The following is a 14053-nucleotide window of genomic DNA, read 5'->3' as shown; positions in this document are numbered from 1 at the left end:
TTTCTGCACCTTTTCCATTTCTGGAGGCCACCTGCATCCTTTGGCTCCTGGCTCCTTGCTCCATCTTCTTCTTTTTTCCCTTTAATATTAAAGGAGTGGTTTTGTAAGCTTGTTAGTCCTGTATTCTTAATGTACTGCAGGACCTTGACATGTCGAGACTGAGCAGGTGTGGAGCAGAAGCCAGGGTCGTGATCTTGGGAGATGCTTCCAGGTGGGAGAGCGAGGATTTCAGGAGCTTTGCACTGGTTGAGATGTGCCAGGCTCGACGATTCTGTGCTGATAGCGGGACCACACATGTCGTGTTCCCCATTATACTCTTTGGAAATGAATGAATACTTGAAGAGAAGCACAACTGGAGTTGATCCAACTTCGAGCCTATGTCCTCCATCATTTCTTCAACTTTTTTGTTGTGTGATGGGGAGATCTCGTAGGCTAGCCTCCAAAGAACCTCCTCTATTGTAATACTTGACTCCTTTGCCTCCATTTTGGCTGCTTCTACATAGCTCTCCACTTGCTGCATGATCTCTCGGAAGCTCTGTGTCTAAGGGCATGCCCTCCTCTTCGGCTGCTAGCTCTACTGCTGTCTCCAGTGCTTCCCTCGTCACTATTTCGCTCATTTTCATTCCCGTGGCTTGGCTTCTTCTCGAGCTCATTATTGTGGTTTGCTTGGCTCTCTGAGCCCTCAAGCTCACTTTTCCTGGATGTGCTTTCGGCATCTAGATTGACTGACTTGACTCTGTCTGCCAAGATTAGGAGCACCTTGGCTACTAAATCGCTGTTCTTGATGTCAGACATAGTGTCCCCCTTGCTCCATTTTCTAAGCCAACATCTGCACAGTCTCTCACACTGGCCATCTTGCTTCCCTCTTTCACTTCTAAGGATACTTGAGATTACATTAGGCTCACCCAGATAATCCAGGATAACCTCTGCATCTCAAGGTTACCTGAGTAAGCAACCTCGATTCCATCTGCAACTTTAATTCCCCCTTGCCATGTAACATAACATATTCACAGGTTCTGGGGAGTAGGAAAAGGACATTTTTTGGGGGGGACATTATTTTGTCTACTACAGAGGGGCACTTGGAGATTATAGAGTCCATCCTTATTCTACACTTGCGGGAACTTGGGCTCAGAAATGTTCTGTGAATTCCAGCTGGAGGCTGGACCATCTGTACCCTGAACCTTAAGCAAGACTCAGCAGGAGGCCGCTGGCTTCCTCTTCCTCCAGTTTTTTCTTCTACACTGTGCCCATGGCTTTCTGCTCCCCTCAGGTGAGGATGCTAAGGGGTGTGTAGGGGGCTGGGAGGCACACCTGACACATGTCCAGACTGAATGGAGAGGGGCCATTTCATGAGGTCAGAGAATGGATTTGATCCGTTCATAAGAACCTTACTGTTTTAGCAGAAGTTCTGAGAGGTACAGCTGCCAAATATCCAGTTGGGGACACTGAATTCAGTACCCAGGGGCCCCAAGAGTCTGAAACCCTGGAATTTCTCCCCTAGGAGGTCCATGAAGGGTACACTCCAGCTTGCTGGTTCACAACTGACAGTGACATTTGCTGCCTAGGCAGCTGCTGTGGGTTTCTCAGTCTGGAGACCCTGTTAGATTAGGACTGGCCCCTGGTACAAGAGGGTGTCAGCTGCTGAGTGTTGTCTGAGGAGATACTGGTGATTCTGGTATCTGAGCCCAAGGCAGTAGGTCATCCAGGAGGCATAAGAGCCAGTCTCCCGTCAAGGTCAGGGTCAGAGGAGAAGACACAGGAGGACATAACTACATGAGATGTTTACTTGGAAAGAGCAAAGCATGATCTGGGGGAGCAGATGCCCAAGGCAGGGAGTCACGTTTCATTTATGAAGTTTCATCTTTCTCCATTCTATATAGCTGGCCTACTGTTCTCCTACACTTTGTACCTAGAGATGGAGACCAACGAGGGCCTGGCCTCTGGCCAAGGACCCAAGGGCCTAGGACCTTCTTGGAAAGTGAATCCCTCCAAACTCTGAAATGCAGCCAGTCTTGGGAGGAAGATGAGGCCCTGAGGGGAGACAGTTGGAATCACAGAGGAGAAGGCATCCCTGGCCTTTGGAGGAGGCTGACCTCTGTGAAGCAAGTTAGGTCACAGGATATGGCTGGATCCTACCTGGGAAAGTCGCCTCAGCATAGCAATATAGAGTTATCTTCTGCCCCCAGCAACTGACAGGTGGAGAAAAAACTCTGCCCCTCCAGGGGTGGATAGTAGAAAGTGTAGCAAGGTGTCTCCCACCAGATGAGAGATCAAGTTCTATGGCTGAGGCCTGGGGGAGTTGGGTAGCCACAAGCAAGCTCTTTTTTTATTAAGAAAGTCTTCAGCACAGTGTTCCAAAACCCATTGTTTTCTGAGAGACACAGAGCTTGAGGTCCAAAAGAGTAAAGGGACATTTGCTGGAAATGTGCATGAACAGTTTTGGCGAGAACATGCCCAGGCACTGGCTGAGAATGAGGTCTGCTGTTCCAGTGGTGTGTGTGTGGGGGGGATGGAAGACAGGGTTGGGTGAGCCAGGTTATATTTCTGGGGAGTCCCATTAGCAAGGAAGAATGGGGTGGGGTATTCTTCAGCATGAGGGACATTTCTTTTGTGGAAACGAGCCCGAGTTGGGGAGTGATGACCGAGGATGGGCAGTGAGGATGGTGCCCTGTCCCACAGTGGTGCCAAAAGCTTGCAGGCCCTGGGGGGAGAGAGGCCTAATACACTCTGTGTACCCTCACAGCTAAAGACAAGAAGGCAGGAAAAGTCAGTTCAGAAGTGCAGCAGCTGTCACCCCTGGGGAGCCTCCCAGCTCCTTGCTGCCAGGGCCTTCCACGGGCCTCTGGAGCACGGAACCTCCAGGAAATGGGAAGTGGTGGAAAGGGGGCTAAAGGAAGGCAGGTGGCCAGCTGGTGGTGAGCAGCTGGACTGGATTTCACCTGAAGCCACTTGGGGCTCCAGTGCCCTTTGAATTCCTTCCCTCAGAGCCTGCGCATCAGCTACTAGGTATGTTGTTGGGCCCCGGGCTCTCCTGACAGGAATTCCTGGATGGGAAGGCCGAGAATGAAGATTTTCTTTCAGAAACTCAGCGTTCAGCTGGACAATGCAGAATGACCCGTGTCAGTCCAGTTTTCTCTTGGGGCTCCTGACAGCTTCTGATATATACAGACTGGAATACGAGAACCTGGAAGACATGGAGGGAGAAGAAAAAGATGATAGGTCTTCGGGCCTGAAAGAAGGCTGTGGGACAGCCTCCAATATCTTCCCAGGGACTGTGGTGGGGTGAGAGCAGAAGTGTGTGGGGAGCCCATTCAAAAAATCTCGGTTTCTGGGGGAGGGACTGATGAACTCATTTAAATACAGCCAAGTTTGTGTTTCTCAGAGGCACCCTGGGAGGACTCCATTGTGTTATTGCCTATGGATGTGAAGCAGAAGTCTTATAGGCTCTGGAGTTAGGACAGCCCCCAAAGATACTTGGAAGGAGTCAGGCATTTCTGACTCCGAATGGAGGAGTTGCCACATCCTCGTTCTGTGACCAGCGAAGCTGAGACATACAGAGGGGGGCTTGTTTGTGTCCCATCACGAAGCGAATTGCAGAGGTGGGGCTCAGAGCTCATACCTCTCTATTCCAGTTCCTGGCCTGTCTATTCCCTAAGCCCTGACCCCTAAAATGAAAGCATTCACAGGGATATTCTCTTTTAAGGGATGGTATTGTGGTCCCTCGAGCTTTTCCTCATCCTTCAGAGCTCCTTGAAAGGTAGATAGAATGACTGTGTGTGTGTTTTTAAAAAAAAAGAAAGAAATTCTCCAAACTTCTGTAGGAATCGTCTTAAAATGTCTCAAAGGATCCGGAAGTCCCAGAAATCCTTGGTTGGCACCCTCTGATTGGGACCTACCCTCCCTGAAGCAGGGATGTTCAACGTAAGGATTTCTTCCCTAATTCTGTTGTGTTGTGTTTTGACTTGGTTACTGATTTCTATAGTATGCTTTCCTGCTCTTCAAATGCATTGTTGGTCATGTTTAATAGGCTTCTGTGGGCTGGGCTTGGAACCTTACCACAACTGACTTATTTTTTCTTCAGGAAAATGTGTTTTGAGTTCCTCATCCAACGAATAGACATCTTTTTATTTTATATTTTATTTTATTTATTATTTATTTATATATTTAAAATGTATCTTTATTGATTTCAGAGAGAGGAAAGGAGAGGGAGAAAGAGAGATAGAAACATCAATGATGAGAGAGTCATTGATCGGCTGCCTCCTGCACTGCCCTGACTGGGGATCGAGCCCACAACCCGGGCCTGTGCCCTGACCGGGAATCGAACCCTGATCGCCTGGATCCTAGGTCAATGCTCAACCGCTGAGCCACGCCCGACTGGGCTAGACATCTTTTTAGAACTCAGTCTGTTTTTTGGTGGGAAATGTCTTATGTTCCAATATTAAATTTCTGAAAATTTTCTCACTGGCACGTACTTTGAGAAAAATGTGTTATTTTTATTATTGTAGCCTAAGAGTTTAATTCCTACAATAGTATACACTACTGAAGAGTGCTGGCATGATACTATATGACAGGATGGATTATTAAGAAACACAGACTGAGAGAACTGGACATTTCCATCTCATTCCAGGAAAGAGGCCTGTGGCATTAGGTTTAAGTTATATCAATATTTAATTCCTTATCCTAAGATTTTTATTTATTGGTGATTATTAGCATGTGATTATTAAGGAATACCAAAGGGCTTGAGTGAACTTGGGCCCCTTAGTGGCAGGTAGAATAGGTGCATTTCAGCAAGTGACAGCTCAGGTTCCAAGGCTTGGTGTCTGTAAGGGCACCTGAGGTTGATTATGGCTGATGTCTGAGTGGTCTTCTGAGTAGGTGGCAAGAGGGGTTTGAAGAAGACTTGATGGAATCCAAAGACAGATTGTATTTTCCTTCACGACTCGGAAATCAGATTAGGGTTACATGGCAAGACCAGTGTCCCATTGGCTGGGCGCCAGTGTGGGTCACGTATCTAGAAAATTCAGGCTAGTGTGAGACTACACAGACCTCTCCAAAATTCCAGGGGTGTTGAATATACTTGATGGGTATATGTCACTAGGTTCTTCCCTCCCCCAAATCCAAATTGAGTGTAGTGGACACTCACGGTGCACTGCTCTTTTGCCCTTGGACTCCCTTGACTGTCTCTGTGCGTCCTCCCCATCCCACCTATGCCTTTGGTATGCCTGGGAGTTCGCCTGACACCCACCTTTTCCCCCCTTTTAAACACCAACCAGGGATTTACTATAAATATAAACAGCAGAGAAAAATCCAAAACTGTACATAAACACAAACCAGAAGACCAAGTGGTCAAGGCAGACGGTAGTATACCAACAAAGATGGTAAATGAAGAAAATGAGAAACAAAGATTCATGTGATGCTATTGGAGGAGAGTTGGAAGTGGGTGTCCGTGTCATGCAGGGAACAGCTGAGAAAGACTCGTGTGTCAGAGCAGACCTTGGGCTGGGAGGGCCTCAGCTAACATGAGTGGAGCTCCTTTGCCTGCCACTGGGACAACTCTGAGTGGGCTGTGGGTTTAGCCTGAATTTGTACCCCTGTCTGGCTTCTTCCAAGTCTTTGCCCTGCTTGCCCCACTCTCTTATGGTTTCCTCCTGGGAGCTCTTACTTAATACAATATTTGCACATAAATCTTTACTTCTGGGGAACCTGGCCTAAGTCATTGGTTCTTTTGGAATCTGAGCTACAGCAGAGGGAGTGCTAATGCCTACATCTTGCTTACCTACTAGTCCATGTAGAGGAATTCTGTAATTATGACAGTCTTTTGCAAAGTCTCCTGCTCAGAGGCATTAGTAGTTTGCCTCATAGGCATTGTGTTGGGTGGCCAGAACCTAGAACAAAGGTAAGTCCCTGGATGAACTCTGGATAAATACTGTTCATGGTGGCCATGGACTGGCCTTCATCATAGGCAAAGGAACCAGGTGATAGGCAATGGGAATGCAATTTGTAAATAATAAAGTGTTATTGAAGGGCCAAATCCAAGGGTAAAAGCTGACAAAAGAAGTGACAGATGGAGAAACTAATAGTGAAATACTTAATAGAGATGCTTTCTTGGGGAGCAGTGGTAGCTGTTCTGTCTCCAAATCAGGAAGTTATATGGTTGGCATTGTTTTCATTACTATTGTTTTAACAAACCACTCTAAAACTTCTCAGCTTAGAATAATAACATTTTTTGCTGATAAGGGCTCAGTTTGGGTGGGGCTTAATGGGAACAACTTGTCTCTGCTCCACATGATGCCAGCTCAGGTGACTTCACTGGAACTGGAAGACTCACTTTGGGATGGTGCATTCACACACCTGGGCAGTTGGTGTTGGCTTTCAGTTGCTCTCCACATGGAGCAGGTTGCCCTTCCTCACAGCATGGTGTCTAGGTTCCAAAGCAAGTGCCCCGGCAGTCAGAAGGTGGAAACTGACAGTTTCTTAAGACCTGAAGCTGGAAACCAAGACAGTATCACTTTTGATGTATTTTATTGGTCAAACAGTCACAGAGCCCAGGTTAAGATGGAGGGATCAAAGACCCACCTGTCAGTGAGGAGTGTCAACAAATTTTGCAGCCATGTTTTTAAACTGAGGTAGCTGGAAACCTGTGAGTCATCTTTGCCCCTTCCATTTCCCTCATACTTTATGTTTAACGCACAACCAAGACCTGTTTGTTTGTTTTTTCATTCTGGTAAAATACACATATAATTCACCACTTTAATAGTTTTAAAGCACAGGTATGCCTTGTTTTATTGTACTTTGCAGATACCTCATTGTGTTTTTTACAAATTGAAGGTGTGTGGCAACCCCTCATTGAGCAAGTCTATTGATGCCATTTTTCCAACAGAGCTTGCTCACTTTGTGTCTCTGTGTCACATTTTGATACTTGCAACATTTCCAACCTTTTCATTATTATATTTGTATGGTGATCTGTGATCAGTGATCTTTGATGTTACTGTTGTAATTGTTTTGGGGTGCCACAAACTGTGCCCATATAAGACAGTGAACTTAATTGATAAATGAGGATGTGTTTTGGGAGGAGGGTCTAAATGGAGGCGTAGGTAAACACGGTACTTGCCTCCTTCCACAACCATATCAAAATGGGCCACATTCTCTTGTTTCTGTACAGCTTTCTTTTTTTGTATGGTGGTTGTTGAGAACTGGACATTTTGAAAACCATAATGTGGTAACTTTGGAAATTAAATTCTCCCCCATCTGTTGTTGCCACTAAGTTTGGAATGTTGTTGTTTATTTAGGGACTTTTCTAAACCTTAAAAAAAATACATTTTTTATTTATTTCAGAGAGAGGAAGGGAGAGGGAGAGAAAGAGAAAAACATCAATGATGAGAGCCATTGATCGGCTGCCTCCTGCATGCCCCTTACTGGAGATGGAGCCTGCAACCCGGGCATGTACCCTGATCAGGAATCAGGCTAGAAACCTTGGCATATCGGGAGGTTGCTCTAACCAACTGAGCTACCTGGCCAGGGAAATACCTTCTCTTGCTGAGCCTAAATTTGGTTCAGAATCCTGAGACATTTATTTTAGCCTGTGACTCCAAAATGACGAAAACACTTCCTTCTGTATAAATATTTAATATTTAATAAATATATATGTCCTGCCCACCAACTGTATGCCAGGTGTGTACAGTTACCACCCTGGTTTAAGGGATTGGTAATTGGAACATCTCATTAAGCATTCTGAGGGTGGCTGTCATTCGGCCTTTGCTGGTCTGGCTGGAGTGGGGCCCCAGTTTTTTTCCCTTGTGGTATTTGGTTGCCTGACTAGGTTATTATCTCTCCTGGTCCTTTGGCTAGAGAGAGTAGGCTTTTGTTGGGGCATTTATTGTGTGCAGTTGGGATATATATAGGGCAAGGGGAGATCAGCTACAGGATGGCTGCAGCTCAATTGGGGTAGCCTCTCTTGCAGCTGCAATTCCAACTTCTCTAGGGTTCCATTACCATCCCTCCCCATGCCCCTTCAGGCCTGCAGTTATAACGGTCCCCCTGGTATGTACCACCACTCTTTGTATACTTCCCTTAAGTGTATCCACACCTTTGTGATCCCCTTACTGACCTCTCTTTGTTTCTGGTTTAAGTGCTCCATCAGTATCTCACCAGCAAACTGACCAGTCATCACATGACTATATTCTGGCCAAAGAAACGGTGAAGTGTCATGTGGAATCTCCCATGACCTTTCCTTAAGAGTTAGCCTGTCTTCTTGGTTCCTTCTTCATTACCCTGCCTGGGATGTGGTGCTGCTATCCATCTTGAGCAATGAGGACAGCGCCACCCCCTAGGATGGCAGTGCCATGAGGTGGGAGGAGGATTTTTGTGAAGAAGGGTGCTGTTCTAGTCCAGAGCGGATGTCAGCACCTCCCAGCTCTGTGATACTGGGTGAATTGCTTAATATTTTTGAATCTTAGTTTCCTTATCTGTGAAGTGGGCTTTAATGCTAGTTGCTCCACAGGCTTACTAAGAAGATAAAATGAGATGATTTATATACAAGGGCCTAGTAAATGCATGCAAACAAAAGGGATTCAATAAATATTGTGAATTTGCCTTTAATGAAAACTCCAAACCTTTATACTCCTGCAGGGAAGAAGTATGGCCTGTATTTACTTTCACCAAGGGAGTAATAACACCTTAGATTTGCAGTTTGCAAAGCATTTGGCATCTATTATCACATTTAATCCATGCACTTCCATGAGGAAGGAGGCAGCTCAGCATGGCCATTCTTTTCTTATATCCAAAGGGAAGAACCACAGAGAAGGAAACAACTTGCAGGAAACACGTACCTAACTAGTTAACTAATGAGTGACAGAATTAGGCCTTGTACTATTACCCTACCTCTGCCGGAGAGATATAGACAAGTGAACATCCTTATTGGGAAGCCTTGTTTTCTGTTTAAATTATTTTTAAATGTCCTGTGGTAAATATCAGGCCTCAGATAGATTGTATCAAGTTTGCAAATTGGTCCCTGAGGGAACTTGTTGCACAATCAATACAGGGGCAGTGGGAAGACTTCTCCAGATCTGAAAACCGTGGGTGAAGTCTACAATTATAAAGCAATTAGAAAAAACCCTCAGAGTCTGTCATGCTTGGTCTAAAGCATCCTGGTGGCTATAATAATTTTTCTTTCTAGTTGGGAACACAAGAGGAAAAAAACTAGAGAAACCAGAGTATTGTAACTTGCAGCTATAAAGGAATGTTTGAACCTCTAACAGACGGGATGAGCCGGGTGACGCTTGCTTTTGAGACTACAGAGAGAAGCTGGCACTTGAGCTGGGCAGACAGACAAGCAGACCACAGGTTGATACCCTAGACCAGTGCACTGTTAGATGCTTTCCAACCAGTTTTGGATGGAAGATTAGGATTAAACTGTGGCCAGTTAGCAGTTAAAAATTAAGAGGGTGAGGGTTTTTGAAAGCACATGGCTATCTGTCACCAGAGCAGCCTTTCCTTACTAAAATATCCAGAAGCGGTGGAAAAAGATGAAAACTCATCAAAGTGGAAGAGGTTGGCACTGTAATCCACCAAAGGCTGAGTTAGGGAGAGCTTGTTGCCAATTGTAAGGCTGGTGGACCTGGCTGGAGTGCAAAGCCCTGACCTCCTGCAGGCCAGTGTTGCCAGCACTCACACCCCTAGGTAAATGGAGCCACTGTGCAGAGACATTGATTTGGTTGCATTGTAGCACATATCAGAATTTCATTTTTATGGCTGAATAATAAACAGCCTGTGTTTTAACAAGCACTGTAGGTGATTCTGATGCTTACTCAAGTTTGGGAACCACTGACCTCGAGCAATGCTTCTCAGATTTTACTGTACATCAGAATCATTTGGGAATTTGTTAAAATGCAGGTCTGATTCATTAACTGAATTATTAGCCAACTCATTAGTGGGGCCCAAGATTCTGCAGATCTAACAAGCTCTGCTTGAACAGGGTTGAAAAACCACTGTCTTGAGCCCTCACAGCTATGCCCAGCTCACCCTAAAAGGAGAGAGTAAGGATCAGTCTCATTATGGGGTGGAGTCAGGTGGAGGCTGAGGTCTATTTCTGCCTCATGGACCAGGAGATTCTCTGACTTGACCTCTCTAGCAGGGAGATGGTCACGAGCCTCACTGGGCACCTGGACTGGGAAGGGCTGAAATCTGAGGACATTTTAGGGAGTTCAGTGTTAATTATTACACTCTAAACAACAGCCTAATCCACCCCCAGTCACTGCCGTGAGATCTTCTACAATGTGTGGCTGGGAAAGACTCAGGCAGTGCTGGGAGGGAGGGGGATGAGTCCTGGGGAGTGAAAAGTCTGTCAGGATGTCAGAGCAGGGGGAGGGCACCAGCAGGCCTCGGGGCCAGGCTGGAGTAGGCCAGTGGCATCAAATCAGGGGCCCCTGACCCAGGCAGGAGGGCCAGCACATCAGTCCTCCTTCCTGATGAAATCTGACCTGGCACAGGAGAGCAGGGAGCGAGGGAAGGACGGGGCCCTGCGGCTCTTATTGCCATGATGCCAGATTTGTATTTCCAAAGCAACAGTAATCGCCTCTGAGTGAATCTAACCATAGAATACCCTCAATCCAGGACTGTTCAACCTGAGGTTGTTCCCACAGAAGAACTCACCACATACCACCACAAACCATTCCAGTCCAGCCCCTAGGATGGCGCAAGCTGTCACTTGTACGTGGTCTCTGAGTTGGAAAAACAAAGATAGTTGGGAACATTTTTTTAGACCTTTATCTGTTTTATAAGTAGAGTGGCTGTTGCATGGGACAGAAAAGGAGATAAATGCACAATAAGGAAATTATGGTTCATTCACATGATGAAATACATTGAAAATGTTATTTAAAAGAATTTTAATGGTATCGAAAATATGATCATGATTAATAAGGGGAAAAAGGCCCAAATAACACATATATGCATATATATACAAGCATGTATATAATATACATATATAGTCTATGTAAAAATTTTAAACAATACATATATATTAAGAAAATGATAGAAAATACACTAAAAATAACAATGGTTATCACTGGGTGATATGAGAGCAGTGTTTTTTTATTTTCTTATTTATCATGTTTGTATTTTCTGCTTTTCTACCTTATTTATAATAAGCATTCTGTATCTACTAACAAAAAGAATTTAAAAACTATATTGTAGGGAAATGATAAATAAAAATATTAATCTATTTTTAATCTTAGAAAACAGCAGATAGTGTTTTAGCACTTGATAATATTTTAAATATTCAACTGTCACCCAGCCCTTCTAAAAGTTCTCCCATCAACCGGAGAGAAAGCCGTGATCTTTGGCATAACCTCGATGACTCACCCTGATCTTGTTCCATGGTCCCTCTGACATCTTCCTCTCCACTCCTTGTCTTTCCTTTCCTCCAGTCCTGGGCCTAGCCTCCTTGATCTGCATCAAGCACAGGTATTCTGCTGCCCCAGGACCTTAGCACTGGCTGTACCCTCGGCCTACAGTGCTTCTGTCCAGACCTTTTGCTGAGCCTGGGAGCTTCACTTCCTTCAGTTTTTCCCTTCTAACTACCTTCTCAGTGAAGCCTTTCCCGGAGACACTACTTAAGACTCCCCAATTCCTGTAACGTTTTATATCCCCCTCCCTGCTTTCATTTTTCTCATTAGCATATTTTACAATCTCTCTGTTTTATTTTGCTCTTTCTTTATGGTATCTGCCTTTCATTATAATGTAAGCCCCAGTGGGTCAGAGATTTTTGTCTTTTTTTCTACTTGTATAGCTCCAGCTTGTAGAACAATGCCAGGTATTAGCTCTTAAGAATCAGTTGTCAAATGAGTGGACAAAACAAAAACATCTGTCTTTGGCCTATAAAATCATAAAGGATAAAAAGCTTGTAAATATTTCTTTACTAATAAATCAAAACCATTCATAACCAAGGCACTTACTGTCCATTAATGATAGCATCCCATAATAGCTTCCACTATGTCAGTGTTTTATAGGTGTAATTTCCAGGAAATCTGAACATACTCAGTGGTGTCAGGAATACCCTGTGGTTTGGTGGGTATGCTCAAAAGAAAAGGCAGCTTAGTTTTGGAATGACGTTATGGCTTGGTAGTTGGGGTTGGATGATGATGCTTGAAAACAGTCTGGAGAAAGCTATATGTATCAGTATAGCTTCGATTCATTTAACATGTATTCATTAAGCATCTATTATGTGATGAAACCTGGCTACACACCGTGAACACGACATCACTTTTTCCTGGTTGTTGCTTACAGTCTTAGTAGGGGATACAGATAAGTAAACAGTAATAATGCAATGAGATATTATGGAAGCACAAAGGAGGGGCAGGTAACTGGACTGGGGGGGCTTGGGGAAGATTTCTTGGTGGAAGTAACATCTGAGCAGGATAAACAGGAAGGTGTCCAGGAACAGGGCATTGGTGATGGTGGAAGTGGAGAAGAGGGCTGAGAAAGAACATCCCAGGAACGACTTGGCGGCACAAGGGATCGGTGTTCTTCCAAGGAGCTGGGAAGCTCCACATGGTTTGAGTGTGGACCATGACCACACAGTTATCCTGAATTCAGTCACTTTCCATCAGCTGCACTGCCGTCACCCCAATGCATGTCTCACTGGGACCACTGCAACACCCCTCTCCCTGGATGCCCTGCTTTGACTCTGTATTTTTTTAGTACTGAGAAAAAGAAGAGCAGCCCCTGGCAGGCGAGAGCTGGTCTGGATCTCACAGCAGGGTCATGGTGTTCTTCTGTCCAACATAAACACATCATAGAACCATAACATCAGGCAAGGCCACTCTGTGACCCTGACAGATGGACGACAAAAACAAGACCCACTCTGTAATCACGCCTGAAGGGAGACAACAACACAAACAATGTCCAAACCACAAAAATGACCAACGAGCCTTCCGTCGTGGCTGATACGAGTTACTGCTGCTTCTAAAAATCACAATTTTTAGTTTCACTGTTCCCCCCATGTACAGGATCACCAATCACAGATTTCCCCATTTTCTGACAGCATCTAACCCAGAGCAAACCCCACACTTTCTTGCATCTTCTCCAGAATCACCTAACACAAGCCCAGATGCTATCATTTCTAACACCCTTTAGTTGAGATGCTTCCATGGTTCCCATGGTGTGTATTCTCCCTCATTGCAAGGAATCAGTAAATCCAATTGTTTAACCACCGGTGTGTTCCTGGTGGTCTTGGGCTGGAGGACATTGACGACACATAAATACACAAATATCTTAATATTTTCCTAAGCAAAACTCTTCAATGGCTTCCCACGACTCTCAGAGTCAAAATTAAACTTTTCCCAAACACCTCCATCATTTGACTCTGCCTGCTTCTCAGACCTCATTCATTGACTTCACAAGTATTGTTTGAGGATCTACAATGAGCTAGAAATATTTCTTGGCACAGGTCCATTTCACACAGCTGTGTGAAGAATGGATCGGAGCAAGAAGTCAGGGCAGGGGTAGGAGACCAGTTATAAGTCTCTTTAGTCTAGAAACAACTGGATTGGAATTGGGGAAGGGTAAAACCTAATGGCCAGCATTTATGCTAATTGAGAAGTCAGATAGAGAAAGACAAATACTGCATGATATCACATGTGGAATCTAAAAAAGCTGAACTCAGAGAACCAGAGAGAATAGTGGTTAGGGGTGGGGGCGTGGAGAAAGTGAGGAGATGCTGGTCAAAGGACACCTACTTCCATTTATAAGATTAACCAGTTCTGGGTATCTAACGTATAGCATGGTGATTACAACTAATAATATTGAATTATATACTTGACAGTTGCTAAGAGATCTTAAATGTTTTCTGCACAAAAAAGAAATGGTAATTATGTAGCGTGATGGAGGTATTAGCTAATGCTATGGTGGTAATCATTTTGCAATATATAAATGTATCAAACCAACACTTTGTACATCTTAAACTTTTACAGTGTTATATATCAATTATAGCTCTGTAAAACGGGGGGGGGGGGGGAACAAAAAATGTAATGTCCAGATTTCTGGTTTGGGCAGTAGG

Source organism: Miniopterus schreibersii (genome assembly GCF_964146895.1).
Source record: "Miniopterus schreibersii genome assembly, chromosome: 22".
Taxonomy (NCBI): domain Eukaryota; kingdom Metazoa; phylum Chordata; class Mammalia; order Chiroptera; family Miniopteridae; genus Miniopterus; species Miniopterus schreibersii.
This window is presented reverse-complemented; position numbering follows the sequence as displayed.